Source organism: Saimiri boliviensis, chromosome 17, assembly GCF_048565385.1.
Source record: "Saimiri boliviensis isolate mSaiBol1 chromosome 17, mSaiBol1.pri, whole genome shotgun sequence".
Classification (NCBI taxonomy): Eukaryota; Metazoa; Chordata; class Mammalia; order Primates; family Cebidae; genus Saimiri; species Saimiri boliviensis.
Window position 1 is genome coordinate 51,372,651 of NC_133465.1, and position 20,716 is coordinate 51,393,366.

At 49.2% G+C, this 20,716-nt stretch overlaps 1 long non-coding RNA gene across 1 annotated transcript in view; it reads right to left on the reverse strand.

Moving 5' to 3' along the window:
- Positions 1-929: 929 nt before the first annotated feature.
- Positions 930-20,716, reverse strand: part of LOC141581880 (uncharacterized) — a 43,009-nt gene continuing 23,222 nt past the window's right edge. The window contains exons 2-3 of the long non-coding RNA XR_012514682.1: positions 14,766-14,860; positions 930-7,300 (exon numbers count right to left, since the gene is read on the reverse strand). This is a non-coding gene — a long non-coding RNA (uncharacterized LOC141581880). The remainder of the gene's footprint in view (positions 7,301-14,765; positions 14,861-20,716) is intronic.

A 20,716-nucleotide genomic window follows, 5' to 3' on the forward strand; every position in this document is an offset into this window, starting at 1 on the left:
AGATACGGCACCTAGGAAGGGGACATTGCGAGCAGTGGACCTTAAGCATAAGCTCATTAGCTTCCCAATAAAGCCTCCTCTGTCTAGGACAGAACCATATTCCTTTGGAGCCAATAGATTTCAATGCATCTTCCCCTAACAGACTTGCTCTTCCAGATTCTATATCTTGCTCATGATTTTCCCCCCAAATCTCTAACTCAGCAAAAATGTATTGAAAGCCCACCTTGTTTAAGGCATTGGGAGGCAGCACGTCTGACTTAAGGAGGCCCTGAGTCTATGCAGGTACCATCAAGGCAGAGGAAGAGTAGGATGGGCACAGAAAACCAGATGGGAAGCAGGGCCACATCTGATCTGAGGACACAGGTGGTCTTCTGTGGATGATAGGCCTGTGTGCTCAGAGGAGAAATCCATGCTGCTCTCTGTCTCACTTATAAAAGGAATTGTTCCTGCAGAAACTGCTCAGAGACCTCTGAAGCCTGTGTTGGAGTGGAGGGCTCAGCTATTTCCTGCCACCCCTCTACCAGACACATCACCCCTCTTGTGGGACTGGAGTTCAAATGTCACCACTCAGAGTCGGCAGCCCTACACTTGGACACTTGGTCTGGAGCCCAGCTGCCAGCCCTGTCCCCACGATTGTACCCGGCCTTGTCTGGGCCTTTTTGAGCTGATTAAACGACAGCATCTAGAAAACTCCAGACCAATGCTAAGTCCTATCTACAATCTTTGAGTGTTTTCTTTTCTCTTAAGAGTGTTTAACTGGCAGAAAATTACGCACCTGCAGTGGTTTCTGAGGCCCTCTTCACATTGCCAGATAACCAGGCCTTGCCAGGGACACTCTGGGTCTCCTTCATCTCCCAGAGCCTTTTTACTCATCTGTAAAACTGAGACAAGAGCCCTTGTGAAGGGCTAGTTTTATGACTGTGGTCAAGGCCAACCTGGGTCTGGGCATGGGAAGGGGTTACTGATATCTCACAGTCTATCTTCTGGTCTAGCTGTGCAGGTGATAGCCAGGGGTCCCCACCAGTTAGATGTGGTGGAGATAATTAGGCAGATTGGGGGCTGTAGATGCCCCAGATTTGCTTTATGGTTTATGCATTCTCCCATGGTTGGTACTGACAATGCTGGGTGGGAAGGAATAAAATCAGCCACATTTCTTAAGGTGATTCGTCTGAAAATCTTTATTTGGAGACACACTGTACTGAACACAGACCTGAAAATGCATTTTAAAAGGCTTTCTAATGAAGCAAATACAAAACAGCTCACACATTAGACAAGCCTCTGTGGTATAGCCATACTGGGGAAGGCGAGCAGAGGCTTTCTCAGTCAGAGAAGGTGGGCCCAGGAAAAGGGGGGGAAATGCAAGGATGGCCCAAGAAGGTTTAGGGAGGGATGGTTTTGGCTCCCCTCTGAAGTTCACTGTGACCCCTATTTCCACCCAGAGAGCTCAGTGCCCTATGTCTGTTATTTACACTAGTTGCTTCCCAAGCCCTGAGCTTTTCTCTAATTTGGGGTGCAATTTAGGGTCTCCATTGATGAACTTTAAAAATCCATTGATATTAGGCTGGGTGTGGTGGCTCACACCTGTAACCCCAGTACATTGGCAGGCCAAGGTGGGAAGATTGCTTGAGGCTAAGGGTTTAAAACCAGCCTGGTCAACACAGTGAGACCCCCATCTCTACACATTTTTTTTTAAAAAAATTAGCCAGGCATGGTGGCCTGAGCTTGTAGTTTCAGCAACTTGAGAGGCTGAGGCAGGAGGATCTATTGAGCCCAGGAATTTGAGGATACAGTGAGCCAAGATTAGGCTACTGCCCTCCAGCCTGGGCAGCAGAGTGAGACTCTGTCTCTAGAAAAAATCCGTTGATATTATATGCAAAACTTTATGGGTGTGAAAAAAGAATCTCACGTGGCCAGGTTTAGAATTTTTTTTCTGGGAAGAGGGCCTGAGCTTCTACCTGCTCTCCAATGGGTTCAAGACCCACAACAGAAACCAACCTGGTAGACCATGCTAGGACAGGAAAAGGGGCCAGTGCACGATTCCAGCAGGGCCACTGCGAGAGTGGGGAATGCAGGCCACCTCCAGTTTTGGGGTGGGCTAGGTACCCAAAGGAAGATGGACACTCAAACCCCAGGATGTTGTGACCCTCACAAGGTTTGTCCCCATGCTCCCTGGCCAGTGGTCAAGACCCTTCTATGGATGATCCCATTCAAAGTACCTGTTTGGCACCCCTGGTGAGCCCGGCACTTGTGGGGGACCTGAGGAAGATCAGACAGAACCCTTGTCAGCCTGTATGGCCCTCCTAGTCTAGGGCCTGGGAAAACAGTCACCCAGAGAAATTACTGGATGCTGTGATGTATGCCACACATGCAGGTAAAACGAAGAACCGGGCCGCACCGCGGGAAATGTTAGCTCAGCTCATTCTGGAAGCCGGACAGCCCTTGTGGGCCTTAGCATGAAACGCCAGGCTGTGTGACTTCTGAGGATCTCAGTTTCCTTATTAGCACCATATAGCAACAACTCTTCATGGAGTTGGTGGGAGAGTCAAATGAAGTCATGTCCCCACGGTGCATCCACGGATTGGACCCTCAAGTGGAATCTGCCTTGCGGAAAGATCTAGCAGGACACCAAAAGCAGCAAGGACAACACGGTTAGAGGCACGGCTCGGCAGGGCACTGTGCCGGCTCAGCGATAGGTCTATGCTGTGACTTGGAGAGACTCACTTCTGATGGTCCAGCAGCGTTCGGATTCAACGACTCAGCAATTCTTGATTCAATGATGTGGTCATTTGAAGATTTGTGGGTACCAGCGATTAGGTAAGCAGAGTGTTTATAAAGCTAGGCTGCTGATAATCACAATAATAATCGTGGCTAAAAATGATTGAGAGCTTACTATGTGCCAGGCTGCACATAGCATTTACGGATTAACTCATGGAATCATTAGGTCACGCTAATGGAAGGGATTCGCGTAATTCCCTCACCAAGAGGCCACCTGTCATGTTTAGTTTCAGTTTATTCCTCCCAGTCCCATTCTTACTGAGGCCTCCCCACCTTTACCTCCCCATAAGCCATGACCCTCTCCTAAAAGTCCTGGAAGGTCAGAGCCAGAAGGACCCGGGAGATCCCCAGTCCAGCTCCCTTTTTTTTTTTTAGACACAGGGTCTCACTCTGTTGTCCAGGCTGGAATGCAGTGATGGCGTGATCACAGCCCGCTGCAGCCTCGACCTCCTGGGCCCAAGTGATCCTCCCACCTCAGCCTCCCAAGTAGCTGGGACTACAGGTGCATGCATGCCACCACACCCAGCTATTTTTTAAAAAATTTTTGTAGAGACAGGGTCTCACTATGTTTCCCAAGCTGGTCTCAAATTCCTGGGCTCAAGCGATCCTCCTGCCACAGCCTCCCAAAGTGCTGGGATTACAGGCACTGCACCTGGCCCCAGCTCCTCATTTTATACAGGAGGAAATGAAAGCCCACAAAAGGAAGGGGCTTGCTTTTCTAGACTATAGAGAAAGGGCCTCTGAGCACCTATGTAGGTGCTTGGTGAATCCAGCCAGGAGGCCTGGGTTATCTTTCATCGACTGTCCATGTGATCTCGGGTGTGGTTCAGATTAATAGTCAAGCCAATGCTTAGCTGGGTGTGTCCACATGCTCCCTGGGACTCAAATGCACTCTGCTCTTCTTCTGGCTATTTCTCTATATGACCCAGGCAGCATGGTTTCCCTTCAGGTCTAGCAGCTGAGGTAGGGGGTTCAGGCCTCTTCAGGGCTGTGGCTCAGGCCTCAGGAGGTGCAGGAGTCACCTGGGAGGTTCAGAGAGGCACAGCAACTTTCAGTGTGTGCAGGTATCCCGAAAGAGCCACTGAGCGCTACTGTGACCCTGTGCAGGCCAGCACCGTGGCCAGCCCAGGAAGCTAAAGCCACCGTACGCTCCAAGAGTAGCTTGGTTAGGATTGTGGTCTGGTTTCTCAAAATCCTTCAAACCCAGAGCTGTCCCAGGCTGGAATGCAGCAGCACCATCACAGTCTGAGCTGTCTTCCTCTGTCTAAGCTCTTGACTGTATTCCATCCAATGTCTTAGACCCTGAGATAGACTTGCTGATGCCCCTGAACTTACGCCTTCTCTCCTTCTCTGTTCTTTATGCCTGCCCAGCCCCATCACAATCCTTGCCTTTCCCAATTGAGCCTCAGCTCTTGCCTGGCTTCACAGGGGTCTCCTCCCTGACCCCTGTTCTCAGTTCACAGCCATCTGTAAGTTGACCAGCCTTAATCTTCCACCAGGAGAATTTGTGTGGGAGAATAAAATTTACCATTTACCTTTTCATTTTTATTTTTTTTGAGACCAAGTCTCACTCTGCCATCCAGGCTGGAGTGCAGTGACATGATCTCAGCTCACTGAAATCTCTGCCTCCTGGGTTCAAACAACAATCCTCCTGCCTCAGCCTCCCGAGTAGCTGGGATTACAGGTGCCCACCACCACGCCTGGCTAATTTTTTGTATTTTTAGCAGAGGCGGGGTTTCACTATGTTGGCCAGGCTGGTCTAGAACCCTGGACTTTAGGTGATCCACATGCCTCGGCTCCCAAAGTGCGGGGATTATAGGTGTGAGCCACTGCGCCCAGCTGAAACAGGTTTCTTATTCTTTCTAACAATAGCCCCCTCTGGGTCATCGTCAGCAGGTTTCCTCTGTTTTCTTTAGAACCTGACCTCAAATGGTTCCATCACACCAGAGTCTCCTTAGCCCAACTGCTCCTGCAGTGACCCAGGAAGTAGGGTGCTAAGATGAAGGTCCACATGAGCGGGGCTGGGGTGGGGCCCTGGAATCGGCATTTCTAACGACTTTCCAATAGGTGCTGATGCTGCTGGTCTGGGGATCACTGGAGAACCAAGGTTGGAAGCCAGAGGATTTCTGCTTAGTTCTTTCCCTTCCACATTTGTATAAAACAGAAGCCGCGCAACTCAAGATCTTGTTAGGCTGTGGGGGAGGACGAAAGGGAAGGGATTCCTTTGCTTCCTCAGTTCCCAGACTCTCTGTCCTGCTCCCTCTGGAACATGAATGCCTCCTGTTCTGCCTCTGCAAACAAGTCAGGGCCTTTGCTGGGGCCGACAGTGGCACAAGAATTAAGGAGGCTCCAAGCTAGCCTTGGATCAGCTTCAATCAACTTTTCACTCTGGAGCTGTTCTTAGTGAGGAGTTGGTATTTTATTCAGTGTGTTAGGCGGCTGACAGGTGTTGAGTCTGTTGAAGGATTGCCCTGAAATACCTCCCCAAGGCCTGGTGTGGGAGAGAAGCAATGAAAGCCTGGCCTCTCCTCGGGAGGGTAGGACCTTCCATCCGGGCCCCAGAGCCTGCTACTGTAGTGCCTTCCAAGGTAGCCCGCCATGGGGTCCTCTGCTTCAGAGCTCACGACCCCGGCTCCCTCTGACCCGCCCTTTTCCCTTTCCCCCAAACTCTAGCTTTGGAGACCTTTGCCTACTCTTGCCCTCTGGTTTTGGCAAATAGTTTCCAACATCTCAGATCTGCCCATTTTGCATACAAATCATTTCCCTTTTGTGGGCCTTAATTTCCCCATTGTTCAGATTGAAGATAATACCACAGCAATGATTTTCTATTCGTGTTCCACAGAGCGCGAGGATTCGCTGAAGGCCGAGGTAGACCCCGTGTTCACCATCTCTGCTTTGTTAGAGTGGCCTCGTTTGTATTCATTTGAGAGCTTAAAGTTCTATGTAAATATCTCATTTGGAAAACAAAGATCTGCGGCTAAAAAGACTTTGAAAATCAACAGCCTAGATGATCTTGAAGACTTTCCCCTCTGGCTTCATTGTCTATGTTCTATAGTTCTTTGATCGTTCCATCTTTTCCAAGTCCCAGTCTGCATGTGGCATCACCCTTGAGTTTTCCTTGAGCTTCTGGAACTCAATCCTCAGGAACATGTGTTTCTTCCAGGACAGGATAAGGCAGTGGCTGGCTGGCTGGGTAGCGACTGCTGCAGACCTCTGATCAGTCTAGGAGGGCATCTTCAGCCGGGTGGAGTGGGGCTGAGTAGGGGAAGGAGATTCGAGTGGTCACTACGAGTCTTCCAGGGTGTGTTTGTGTGTGTGTGTTTTCCACTAGAAAGACACCATCTGCAAAAGAGTAGGAACTCATTTCACAGTTCCTGTGACAGTCCTGTGTGAAACACCAATGAACTCCCAGGCCCAGTGGAGGGTAAGAAGGGAGGTCAAGTGGGAGCCACCCACAACGGTGTTTTCTGGATATCAGATTGACCTCATGTGCCTGAAGTTGACACACGTACACATGATGAACAAGCCTGCAATACCCGATGGTCAGGACAGAAGCAAGCATCCCTGGGATGCTTCTCTGGGAGCCAGAAAGATGGTAGGAAGAGGGTAAAATATGCTGAGTTGAAAGAGCTGAGGCTGCTTCTTCTGGAGAAGAGAAGGCAGAGGGCTGGGGTGGGTAGATGGGGGACTATCTGTTTATCAGGCTCAGGTACACATATCCTTATTCCGGGAAATGTGGTGTACAGGCTACTGGATTTATGGTGAGAGAGAGGCAGGGCTTTAAATCATTTTGCAGACCTAGAAGCCCTGACTAGATGCTTCTCAGGCTGGAATACATTACGCTGTGGGAACTCCCCAGTGATGCACCATAAACTGTGGCACTATGGCCACTCCAGAGGCACCGGAAATATTCAAAGGGAGGAAGGAGGATGGGAACTGTGCAACGGGCTTGCATGTGTAAAGGGAATGCCCAGGTGCCTGGGGTGAGGGTGAAGCTCGCACTGGAGTTTCCACAGTTCTAGTCGTGCTCTAGCACTTAGCTCTGTAAATTTGCCCAAAGACCCTGACAATGGAGTAGAAAGGGCTTTGCAGCCAGACAAAGCTGAGCTTGAATCCTAGAGCTACCAATTTGCAGCTGGATGACCTTGAGCGACTTAGCTGAAAACTCCTAAATCTGTTTCCTTAGCTGTAGAGTAGGACTAATACCCAAGGATGTCACTGTTTGTTTTCCAGCCACAAGCCAATCTCCCTTGATTTTGTTAAGATGAACCGTTAGAGAAGAAGGGCCTCTCCTGAAGTTTCAGCAAGATAAACTGCAATTGGTCAGATATAAGCATAATCATGTCATTTTCTTTTAGCTATTGATTGGTTTAAGAGAGGACATGTGACCTAATTTTAACCAGTGAGCTTTTTCTTCCTGATTATGTCAAAAAGTCCTGCTGTCATCTTCCCACCATAACGTGATTGGGTGAGGATATGATGCTTGGAGCTGTGGCAGCCATTCTGCAACCATGAGGTGATAAGCCTAAGAAAGAAAAGACAACACAGCAAGGATGGTGACACAGAAATATAGAAAGAAGCTGGGTCCTTGAGCATTTTGCTGAGCTATGAAACTGTAATAGGTTCATTGCTCAATTGCCTTGTGTGAGGCAAGTCAGTATGGTGAGACACTAGGTTGCAGCAGAGAAAGAAGTTCAATCATAGGGTCACTGGATGAAGAGAAGGGAAGGAACTGCAAATTCATCTTTCTGAGGAGTTTGGGGCTAGGGTTGTTAAGGATTTTGGAGTGGTCCAAAGTGTGGAAATCATTAATTGGCTGAAGAGTGGAGGGTGAAGTTGAGGGACAGGGAGATGAAGCAGCTTGATTCTCTTGCTGATCCCATTTCTCTGTGAAAAACATCCTAAGTGATCCTTAAATAAAAGCCTTATGATATTTTTTGAAGGGGCTGTTAACAGCTTTATTGAGATATATACTACACATACCATGCAATTCACCCATTCAAAGTGTTCCTAGTATCTTCACAGGGTTGTGTAAACTTCACCACAACCAATTTTAGAATATTGTCTTCACCTCAAAAAGAAACTCTCGGCCAGGAGTGGTGGCTCATGCCTGTAATCCCAGCACTTTGGGAGGCAGAGGCTGGCAGATCACAAGGTAAGAAGTTCAAGACCAGCCTGGCTAGCATGGTGAAACTCTATCTCTACTGAAAATACAAAAACTTAGCCAGGCATGGTGGCATGTGCCTGTAGTCCCAGTTACTCAGGAGGCTGAGGCAGGAGAATTGCTTGAACCCGGGAGGTGGATGTTGCATAAGCCAAGATCATGCCACTGCACTCCAGCCTGGGCATTAAAGCCAGACTTCATCTCAGAAAAATAAGAAAAAATATAATAAATGAGCTGGGAATGGTGGCATGTGCCTGTAATCCCAGCTACTTGGAAGGCTGAGGCAGGAGAATTGCTTGAACCCAGGAGGTGGAAGTTGCAGTGAGCTGAGATCGTGCTACTGCACTCCAGCCTGGGTGACAGAGTAAGACTGTCAAAAAAAGAAAGAGAGAAAGAAAGAGAGAGAGAAAGAGAGAAAGAAAGAAAGAGAAAGAAAGAAAAGAAAGAAAGAAAAGAAAGAAAGAACTAAGCTTTTGCTATCACTCCCCAACCCTCTGCATCCCCCAGCTTTAAGCAACTATTAATCCACCTTTTCTTTCTATGGATATACTTATTTTGGACATTTCACATAAGTAATCTAACATATAGTATTTATGACTGGCTTCTTTTACTTAGCATAATGTTTTCAAGATTTATCCATCTTATAGCATGTATCCCTACTTTATTCATCTTTATAGCTGAATACTATTTTGTTGTATGAATACGATACATAAAATTTTAGGATTCGGCTGGGTGTGGTGGCTCATGCCTGTAATCCAAGCACTTTGGGAGGCCAAGACAGGCAGATCATTTGAAGTCAGGAGTTTGAGACCAGCCTGGCCAACTTGATGAAACCCCGTCTCTACTAAAAATAAAAAAATTATCCAGGTGTGGTGGCACATGCCTGTAATCTCAGCTACTTGGGAGGCTGAGTCAGGTAAATTGCTTGAACCCAGGAGGTGGAGGTTGCAGTGAGCCAAGATCAAGCCTTTGCACTCCAGCCTGGGTGACAAGAATGAAACTCCGTCTCAAAAACAAAACAAAACAAAACAAAAAAATGCTTTAGGATTCCGATGTCAGAGACCCTGTCTATAGGAACAATGGGGGTGCAGATGGTCAGGATCTAGTGCTACCTGACCTTTAGCGACAAGGAAATGGGCCAAAGTGCAGCCTGATTAGTGCTGAATTATATCTGCATTTCTGTCCAGAACTCAGCATGCAGCCCTTGTCGACCCTCTTGTGGCGGTGTCTGTTGCTGCATGAACTCTGGGATTGTGCCTCCAGACTTCTTATCTGAGTGTGAAGCATCTTTACTCCATATGACATTGGCAATTGGGTGTTCTGCTACCTGCACCTGAAGCATTCCTGCCTGTAACACAGCAAGCTTACAGGGTTGTTGTGAGCATTAAATAAGATAACGAATATGCAAAAATTCCAAGCCTAGAACTTGGTTTAGTGTAGGTGTTCAATACATGCTAATTTCTTCCCTCCTCTCTATTTTAATCTCATAACTTTAGAGTTTTTTCCTACTCTACCAACCCCACAAGATTGTGCTAGGAAACAAATGAGATCATTGTTATTTATTGCCACAATAATGCTATATAACAAATAGCCACAAAACCTCAGTGGCACACCACAATAAACATTTCTTTAGCCCACAAATGAGAGGCACTGCCAACCTGGGTAACAAAGCGATGGATGCACAGGCCTGTGAATCTACTAAAAGCCATTGAATTAAATGGGTGAATTTTATGGTATGTGAATTATACCTCAATAAAACAGGTAAAAGAGGCTGACTGCAGATTAAGAAGAAGAGGGGCAAATTACGAGGTGATAGTGATAGCACCCATTCCTACAAGGCTGCTGGGGTCGCACCATGCATGACCAACAGAACCCTGCTTGTGAAGGTTTTCTCTGCCATCCTTGAAAATAATCACTGGTTGTATAATGGATGCTATGGGGAAAGATTCTGTTGATAGCAATTCACTCTGTGGATGACTTTGCTAGTGTGACCTCACTCACGTTGGGGTCACTACCTGAGACATCAATCACCACCTGCCAAGGTCTGTCTTGCAGACCCCGACTTAACGATGGATGAATAAATGCGCCCTCACATCTGGTTCAGTGATTTAAGTGGGCTAGGGATGGTCGTCGGCTGCTTTTGGAGGGTGACTGCAGCCAATTGACTGGGACCCCCGTTCCATCCTCACATTTCTTCAGTAAAGATTTTATAACAGAGGTTTTAAGTTAACACCCTTGTGAGTAATTAACATGGTTAAAAGAGTGGTTTTACAAATGATAAAAGCTTTAGGTTTTGGGGGCCTAGAGTAAACACGATTAATGGGTAATTCCCCTTTGATCTCCCTGAGAGGACCATCCAGCACAAAATTTACATGAGTTAACAGAGAAGAGACAAAGGGATGTGGGGTAAACAGACGTAACTGGGAAAGCCTCTTACTCTCTCAGTCTTTTCCCTAATCTAACATAAATGAGCTGGCTGCCTTCAGCCTGTTCCAATAAAACCTTTTGGCCTTCCAAAAGGTTTGAGACTATAATCTATAACTTCCCCTAGTATTTCCCTAATATTTTGCCAGCCACCCCAAGAGGACCCCAACATGCTGGAGCAGAAGTCCCCCTATGCCATAGGCCCAGACAGGGGCTGGAATCTTGGTGCATAAAAGGAAGTGGAGGCACCAGGTCAGAGGTGGGAACATCAACCCAGGCCTGCCTCCTTGGCCAGAAGGTGGCGTGAAGGGCCTCTGTCCTGCTGTGTATTTGGAGAGGCAGAGGTGTGTGGGAAAGGGGAAAAAGTTAGAGTACAATGGCAATGAAGGGGCTGGAGAACGGGACCTACAGGGGAAGAATGAAATGAATTGGGGTTACAAGCTAGAGAAGAGGAGGAAGAGGAGCAGCTTCACAACTCTCTTTAGGAAGCAGACGAGTTATTAACCACAAGGGGGCCATGTCCACAGGCTGCTCTCCTGACTCTTTGAACTTGAGTCCTGAGGAAGCAAAGTTGCTTTTACAGGAAACTGCCAACTGCCTGCAGCATCCGAGCAAGTGCATAGTACCTGGCCCATGTTAGCATGAGCTTCTTCCTTCCTCTGGAACACTCACACCCCCACCGAAAAGCAGCCACAGACAACATGTAAATGAATGGGCATGGCTGTGTTCTAATAATACTTTATTTATAAAAACAGGCCTGGTGGGTGTAGACTCCTGGAGAAGCACAGAACGGGGAGGTGCCTCAGAGATCCGTGATTTTTAGCCCTGCCTGCATAGAAAGTCACCTCAGAAGCTTTCAAACATTACTCATGTCTGGGCCCCCACAGACAGTCAATTTCATCAACTTTCTGGGTGACGGACCTGATCATGGGCATTTATTCACGTTCCCGAGGTGGTTCTGACGTGCAGTCTGGGTTATGAGCCATTGCCCCAATCCAACTGCATTATTTTATATACCAGGAAACCGAAGCCCAGGGGGAGTAAACAAGTCTGTGTTCTCACGGTCAGCGTGATTTAAGGGACTTCTCCAAAGCAGCAAAGCAACATTCAGAGCGGATCTGTGGCATGAGCTGCCCCTCAGGGCTGTCATCTTTCCTTCCGACAGGGGGATTTCCCTGTCGATCTAAATGTTAAGTTTAGCTCGGCTGATCAGGAACTAAGATGAAAATGGGGCACCCTGAGGGCCTGCTGGGGAACGGAGTTTGGGAGGGAACATGGAGGGCAGTTGTAAATGTAGGTTTTAGAGAGAAACAACTCAATTGACTATCTTCGTGTGACATGGGCAGGTTACCTAATCCAAGACTTTGTTTCTCCATTTATAGAATAGAGCTGATCATAATACCTGCCTTGTGAGGGTGCTGTAAGGATTAGAAGGGATTATCTATGTAAAATGCTTAGCGTTGTTCCTGGCACAGAACCAGTGCTAATAAGCAGCAGCTCTTATAAGTATTTTTATTTTATCTCAGTATTAGATCCATTGCTGTGGGCACACTTAGCAAACTCAGAAGTAGGAATCCAGCTGGAAGGTAGAGGGCAGTCCAGGCACGGGCAATGGCTGAAGGAAGGCCATGAGGCGGATGTGAGCAAGCTGTGATGAGACCCAGCTCTGGGGACCCACTCAAATGTCACCAAATCTGCCTGTGCCCAGACTGCCCCCTGGAACTTCTCCTCCTCTCCCCCAGCTCCTGAGCTGCTGTTCCGCTGTCGTCAGGGTCCCTGCTGCAGCCTGCTGGGGTGGGGAAACTGCCTCTGGTGAGAGCAGGCATGCCCTGTGTGTTGGTAGCCTCCAAGGGGCCTTGTGCCCTGTGTGGCACACAATAGGCATAGCCAGTCAGGCTGAAAAGGAAGCGGTTTCTAATAAACACGAAAATAGGAGAGACATGGCAGGAAAGAGCTGTGGCAGGACAGCCAAGGAGCTTCTGTTTGGTGCCACGGGAAGCAGGAAGCTGTGCTTGGCTGGAGCTGCCCACATACCCCAAGGTATCCTGTGCTGCTCTGACCCAGGGCCATTTGCTCTGGGAGGAGAGTGGCTTGGCCCTGGGCTGGGCCAGGCACTGAGCAGGGAAGTCTTCCCATCACTGTCACATCCTTCCATGCTCTGGCTGTGGCAGCCCCTCCTCAAAATCTTGCAAACCACCCCCTCCTCACTGCTAAGGGTGGTCCCAAGGTGTCTGAGCCTACCGCAGCCACCGTACTGGACACATGGGCAGCCTGCCCATAGCCCAGGGAGCGGGGGAGGACAGAACAGACCAGTGGCCTGGAAGGGGACTGGGTAGTTGAGTGGGGCTCCACCCAATTAGGCTCTAGGGGACTAACTGCATTCAGAATCCTGATGCCACTGCACCCAGTGTGCTAACACAGCTAACACCTCCACGTTCACAGATGCTTTCCTGTGACTTGCCTCACTCCAGCTTCCCAAGCCAAGCTCTTAATCTCTGTTTACTTTCTCAGTGTTCAGAGTTCTTTGCCCAGGTGGGTCACCTGGGGGAAAGGGTTGATTTCAGCTGGTACTGATAGACCTTAGCCTACCATGCCTGAAGATCTCCCTCTCCTGACACCCCAAGGCTCACCTGGAGATCAGGGTGTCGTGGCACAGAGAGCACACTGGGTGCTTTTTCTCCAGGCTTGCAAAGCCAGCCTGGGGGGCACCCCATTCTCTGAACTACAAGGATTGTCCTTCTCCTTCAAGGACCCTCTCCCCAGACCATTGTCTCCTTCCTCCTTAGTCCCCCTTAGGGTGGAGAGGCTGCAGAATCCATCTGGAGACAGGGAGCGTGGGATTGATGTGCTGTTTTTAGTTCCGTGGGAGAACTCACAACAAGGGGTTGTAATTTCTCTGCAATTTCTCTCCTTGATGAGGCATCTGTTGCCATGCTGTGAAGAGATTCTCATCGGAGCAGACAGCACGTCTATGGAGCCACTTGCATGGGTGTGACAAGGCCCCATAGCTGCTTCTGCCTCCCAGAGGTCCTTGGCTTTGCTCTGAATCAGAGGAGCCATTTTGGGGCCTGTCCTCCTCCTCTACCACCTTCTCCGCCTCCCTCTCTGGCTGACTCACATGTAGTCTCCAGCTCTCTCTCCTGTGGTGGCACCTGCCCATGCCTCGGTCACCTCCAGTTTCCTGCACTGTCTGAGCCTGATGATCCCCTTGATGGTGACTTCTGAACTCCAGCACACCCGCCAGCTCAGCTGATACTTTGACCATACCATGACCCATGCCATGTCCTGGAGCTCCAGAGATGAACAGGGAGCCCGCCCTCTCCACCCACTCACCCTTGGGTAGCTGACTGCCTGGGCGGGAGGGGAGGCAAGACACTAACATGAGATGCCTATGTCAGGTCAGAATGCACAGGGGAGTTTGGGAACTCAAAGGGGGAAACCCTCATCTCTTGGAAGCACAGTGACTGGCAGAGCTGCAAGTCAGACAACTGGAGTTTTGCCCCAGGCCAGCCAAATACAGAGGCTATGACATTTGGAGGAAATAGTTACAGATGGCGTGATGGAGAACGTTACACTTACAGGATAGGACATGCCCTCCCACGCAGCACGTGCCTGGCAGGAAGGGTTATTTACAATAGGAAGCTCCCAGGCAGTGCACTTAATACTCTCCTGCTCCTCATTGTCCCCGCAGCCACAACCAGGCACTTCCAAGCTGATGTGAGGACACCTTTATTGTCCTTGTCCTGGGCATCAAGGTTGCCAGTTATAGCTCTGGTGGCTCAGGGCGCACCAGGGAGCAGGTGATGCTTTACCTGAGTCCTGATGGGTGGGCAAGGGTTTACCAGGCCGGTGAGGGGGTGGAGTGCAGGGAGCTGCTGGTAGGGGATGGAGGTGGGCACCATATTCAGAAAAATATACATGGTTTGACCTGGCAAGGGCTTGAGGGAAAAAGGGCAGGAGGTGTCCTGAAAGGCCGGGTGGAGTCAAATCCTGAGGGCCTTGAATGTCACGCTGAGGGGTTATAGCTTTTCACCTCCAGGCCTTTGCTCATTATAGACTGTGCCCCCTCAGGAGCAGGGGTGAGGCAAGTCAGGTGCGAAATTTACGGAGACACTGACTCTCAGCCACACCAGTGCACGGCTGGCACCTGATAATGACTGCCTCCTTATTTTGCATCCTAGATCCCCTGCCTCGGTCACCCTACACACAGCCCTGCTCAGGGGAGAGGTCGCTTTCTGTTTATCTTTGGGCTCGGGGCCTGCAACAGTGCCTGATCAGAGTAGGAGAGCAAGAAATGCTTTAAGAATGAATGAACGAGGGAATGAACAAATGTTCTCTGTCTGGAACATGTTCACCTTCTTCTTGGCCAGTCAAGGTGTGTGCCATCCCTTTTGCAGCTTACCTCTTCCCTGCAGCCCCTCCAGGCAGTGCTGCCCTGAGTCCTCACCTCTTATGCCGTGTAAAGTCCTGTTTCCCAGCGGGGTGGTGTTCTTTTGTCTGGAAAAGGACATAGACACAGTAGGTGCCCTGTAACATCTGGGCATCATCAAATGTATCCTGGGCCCTTGGGTGGGAAATATCAGCCACTGCTGCTGCTGCCGCTGCTGAGAGTTTGGGTTTCCCTCCCTCCACTTTCCTTCTTCTTCTTCATGGGGCTAGACCCAGAGAAGACTCCTGGAGGTGGGGAAGCCAAACTGCCCCTCCACAGGTACAACACATTTGCCCAGCTTGAGTTCCTCATTCCCCACTTTGGATCGCTTCCAGCCAGCGGATGCTCATACAGTTTGGAAGGCTCCAGCGGTCTTCCAATTTACCCCCACCCCCCACCCTCCGGATGGTACTTCTCATCGGGTATGAAACCCATGGGGTCTTAGCTAAAAATCAAGGTTAAATATGACCACTCCTGGGTTTCAGAAACTCTGGTGTTCCCCAGGAGGGGTCAAGACATTCACATTTTTTTGTGCAGTAGAGAATCTATTTCAATCAGGAAGCTCCTCTTGCTGTCCAGAAAAGCGGATCAGTCCCCTCCCATGCTCATCTCACGAGAACAGGGAGGACAGGCACAGGTCACTGCCTGGGTAGTATAATTACAGAATGCCCAGGTCAGGGCACTGAGCCTGTACATCAAGAAGGAGGCCATGCCCTGGCATTCATCAGAACCTGGTATTCTGCATGCTACATCTCAGAGGGCACCAACCTCCTCTGGAATGCTGTCGCTAAAGAACCAGTGCTCAGGTGAGCTTGAAGCAACTGCAGACAGAAGATAAAATCATATGCAAATAGCAACAAAGGGCTTAGAGACAGTCTGAACCCCAAACTTCCTGTCAGTATAAGGAGCTCGGGGGCCCCCAGAGGAGGTCCAAGCTCCCCAAAACAAGAAACAAACTCTAATTCGATCAGAGAAAGAACAGGGTATCCTCTTAGCATTCCCAACTACAGTTTTTTTTACTAGCTGTGTGCTTGTTAATTACATTTAACAAGCACACAGCTAGTAAAGTTAAGTTGCAAGGAAATTTAAGGCATTGGTAATGAGCTCTGCCATTTACCAGCTCTGTGCCCTCAGACAAGTTACCTAACCTTGCTGGACCTTAGTTTCTCCATCCGTAAAATGGATTTAATAATTGTATCTATCCCCAAAAGGTATGATGATTCAATAAGTCCTTAGAAGGTCTGGCACATTGTGGATACTATTAAGTATTGCCCGATAAAGATAATCAAAATATTTTCCATAAGTTTAATTATATTGAACTCTCATTTTGAGTCTGGGAGGGTTAAGTCATTTCAAAGATCAATTATTTGTACTTTTCATAAAGTCCAAGTTCAAGAACATCTGTAGGTATTATGGATACCTGAGCCATGGGGCCGAACTTGACTCGGAGAGCCAAGATTCTGAGGCCCAGGAGGGCAGACCCAGGTAAGAAGCATTCCCTCCTTGCTGGATCTTATCCTTTTAAGGTCCATCCCTGTGAGGTCTGGTTCAAGTCACAAGACACAGCCCACCTTGGCTTTTAGGACCAGGCTGATGGCAGCCTCAAACCTGGCCATGGGGACCCTGCTTCACCATTCTAACTGTCTGCTTCTCTTGGCAATGGCAGAAAAGTTTATCTCCCCTGCAGCAAGGCAGTGGCAAAGTGCAAAGGAGAAAATCTCAGTATCTGGCAGGGATGTGTTTCTTTTCCATTTCTCTGTGCAAGAATGGGAAGAGTGGCACCGGGATGGGTTTTCTGCCATCACTGCTCAGGGCCTAAGAGCCAGGGTGCAGTGGCCCCTTGCCCTCCCGGCCGGTGAAGGTGAGAATACCATAGGCAGCAGTTGGAGGGGAGGGGAGGGAATAAATGCGGTGGTTTAGGAACACTGATCTCTGATCTTGGCCCCGCGGACCCCAGCCTGGGCCAGGCAGCTCCCTAAGGGCATCGTATTATAACCGTTGGTAGAGGGGCTGCTAGATTGTGATAGCACTCCCACAACCAGGTTCTGCCCAGAAAGTATTCCTGCCCCTACTCTCCAGGTGACTGGGTGATCAGTCAAGTGTGGAAGGGGCTCTAATGCAGGCACCCTGGCGCCCCTGAGCCTTTAGACCTGGTAGCTTCTTGACCTCTCTCTCTCTCTTTCTCGATGGAGTCTTGCTCTGTTGCCCAGACTGGAGGGCAGTGGCATGATCTCGGCTCACTGCAATCTCCACCTCCTGGGTTCAAGTGATTTTCCTGCCTTAGCCTCCCAAGTAGCTGGGATTATAGGAGCGCACCACCACACTCAGCTAATTTTTGTATTTTTAGCAGAGACAGGGTTTTGCCATGTTGGACAGGCTGATCTCGAACTCCTGACCTCAGGTGATCTGCCTGCCTTGGCCTCCCAAAGTGTTGGGATTACAGGCGTGAGCAACCACGCCCGGCCTTCTTGGCCTCTTTCTAGCTGTGTCCTAGAAAGTGCTGGTGATGGTGGCATTTCTGGGTTCGTTTCTTATGTGTCCCTTCCCCTGCCTTCCTCCCCAGCTCCTTCGCACAGTATTTGACATTCAGCAGATGATAAAGACATGCTTTTAAACCAAGCGACCCACTCTCTACCAGTGTGAGGGGAGTGGCAACCCCACTCCACTGCTGGCATTAAGTGGAGCCAGGGAGAAACCATATAATTACTGACCTTGGTTTAGAGCGCTCTCCTGTAGCTCCTTCCCTCCCCAGCCGTGGGCGGCCACTTAAGCAGGTTGCCTCACCCTCTAGCCCAGCCAGAGGCTTCCCCACCTAGAGAGACTGTTATTTTAAAGTAGCTCCAAGATTGGCTCCTTAGAGCTGAAAAGGACACTTGTGTAAGTGAACAGTTATAGCAGCCTCCAAATAAAAGAAAACTATATTAATTTGCAGCAGCGGGTGGGAGTGGGGAAATGGAGTGTATTTTGATTTAGGAGCAAAACAAGCATCTAGAGGTTTAGCAACTTTCTCTGGCATGTCAGATTGTGAAATGTCATAGGGTCAGAAGTGAATGCTGTAGGGTGACAAAGAGGGTCACCTGTTTCCCCCAGCCAACTGGGAGTTCTTGGGGAACAGAAATAATTTCCTTCTCCCACCCTCAAAGGGAGCAGCAGTAAGAAAACTAAGATCTATTGCCAGGGTTTTATATTTTATTTAATCCTTTCAATAACCCACAGGGTCAATATTATTCACATTCATCACATGGGCAAACTGAGATTCAAGAGGTTATAAGGACAGCCAGAATGTGCTGGAGCCAGGATTTGGAATGTAGCAGAGGCTGAGTTACTGTAATAAAAAGGACTCAAAATATAGTGCTTTAGAGAATGTTGACAGTTATTTCTTCCTCATAAAACATCTCTAGGTCAGTAGGAATGCTCTGCTCCAGGCAGTCATTCAGGGACCCAGGATCCTGCTATCTGTGGCTTCACAGGTTTCTAGAACTGGGATCAGCATGGCTGTGTTTTAATAAAACTTTATTTACAAAACAGGCTGGATTTTTGACTCAAGGGCTGTTGTTTGTTGATCACTATCCTAGGAGGGAGGTTCTCAGAGTATAGTCCCAGGGAATCAGCAGCATCAGCATCATTTGGAAATGTATTAGAAATGCAACTTTTGGGTGAGACCCAAGGTCCTACTGAATTAGAAACTTGAGTTGAGACCCAATGATCTGAGTTTTAACAAGCCCTCCAGGTGATTCTTATGCATGCTGCAGTTTAAGAATCACCGCTGTTCTAGAGTCCTATCTGTCAGCCCTGGCTGCATCTGAGCATCACCTGGAGAGTTTTAAAAGCTTCTAGTGCCTAGATCATATCTCAGGGCCATTACCTTGGACTCTCTTGGGGTGGAACCAGCACTTTTAAAGCTGCCTGCTGATTCCAGGGTATTTTCAAAGCACTGGCCTAGAGCGGTGTTACCACTGGCTTGGTTACAGCTGGCTTGCCACCTGGCCTCCAACCACACCTGCTTCTCCAAGGTGGGGCCCCCAGTGCTCCCTGAGATCTGGGTTTTGGTCTTTTCCTTTTTCTTACCTCCTGACCCCCAGGCACCCTGGCTCCTTCCTGGAAACTCTGTATGGGGCTTTGTGATTAGGGAGGACTTTTTAAGTTTGTCAACTAACCTATCTCTGGTAGGAGTGTTGCTATACGGGGCGCAGGGGATTACCTGTGTGGGTGAAAGAGTGTGGAATGGAAACAAACCAGGAGAGGAAGGAGGGAGGGGACAGAGCAGGAGGAGGACTTGGATGTGGAAGCGCCTAGCACAGCGGCCTGTCACAAGATTCAGTGAAGACCAGTTCCCTTCCATGCCTTTGCCTCCTCAGCTCCACCCAGCACTTGGCAGGTGCACAGCCTCCTGGAGGGAAGAAAATGCTACAGGGTGACCAAGAGCAGTCCGTGGGTACTGCCGAGGCTTCCTTTATACAGTGAGCACTTAGACAGCGTCGACAGCATGCCTGGCAGTACAGTTGTCCCCCAGTATCTGTGGGAGATTTGTTCTAGGACTCCCATGAATATCAAGATGCTCAGGTGCTCAGATCCTTTAGTTTCCTAAATGCTTTATATAAATTAATGTGTTAAATCCTCACAGCAACCCTTAGGGTAGGCACTATAATTACCTTCATTTTACAGATGGGGAGACTGAGGCTTTAAGAAGTTAGGTGACCTGCACATGGTTACACAGGTGGTTGAGCCAGGAGTCAATTCAGGGAGTCTGGCTCCAGAGGCGAGCTCTGCTATCTTCTCTTCATAACTGCCATGGCGGCATTCTTATTCCCATTTTACAGATGAAGAAACTGGGGCCATGCATCTTGCTCAAGATCACAGAGCCTGGAGGTGGTGGAGGCAGGACTCAAACCCAGATCTCCCTGCCCACAAAGCCCTTGGATTTGCCAGCTTGCCCCACAACCTGCATCAGGTTCCCCTCCCTTCTTCCCTCCATCTGTCCACTCAACTTATTCTGGGTTTGCACGTGTGGGGCTGACTCACAGGGAGCAGTAGAGCCCATCCTCCAGAGTGAGAAGGCAGATTTTATTTCTGTTCAGAGCATCTTGGGTTGGTGCTGGGAGAGCTGCCAAGCCCAGCTGACACATTTTCTTCTGCCAAAGCTGCTGAGTGGGTGGGCAGCCTTGGGGGGCTCCAGAGGGCCCCGAGACACCAACTCCTCAGATGTGTCTCAGCACCCAGGGGAAAGATGGGCATGCCTACTTCTTCTGCCTTAACTACAATCTCTTTCCCTAAGGGAGTTTACTGGGGCTAAAATTCCAGTTTGCCAAAATCCTCCTTGTTTTTCTGCTCTGGTCGAAAGCTGAAAGGAACCCCAAGAAGCCATTTGTTCAAGGCTTGCCTTTGGGCAATCAAGCTAGTCCTGGTTGTTCCCATTTTACAGGTCGTAGAAGCCAGCTGTGGTGCTCACTGGCCTGTCCTCCTTCCCGTTAGCCCTACATTCTCCTACCAAATCACTTCTATCAAATGATCGTAAGAATCCCGGGGCACTTGCTGACTTTCTGGAACACCTGTCCTCTGCTGTAAAAATTAGGAAGCAGTCGGTTAGAGCTGGGGGCCTTTACCAGGTGCGGTGGAAATTAGAGCTGGAGGCCTTTGCCAGGTGTGGTGGCTCCCACCTGTAATCTCAGCACTTTGGGAGGCTGAGGCAGGAGGATCGCCTGAGATCAGGAGTTCAAGACAAGTGTGGCCAACATGGTGAAACCCCATCTCTACTAAAAATTAGCTGGGTGTGGTGGTGGGTGCCTGTAACTCCAGCTACTGGGAAGGCTGAGGCAGGAGAATCACTTAAACCTGGGAGGTGGAGGCTGCAATGAGCTGAGACTGCACCACTGCACTAATACTGGCACAGAGAGACCTCCCAATGGGTGCCAGGATTCTCCCCA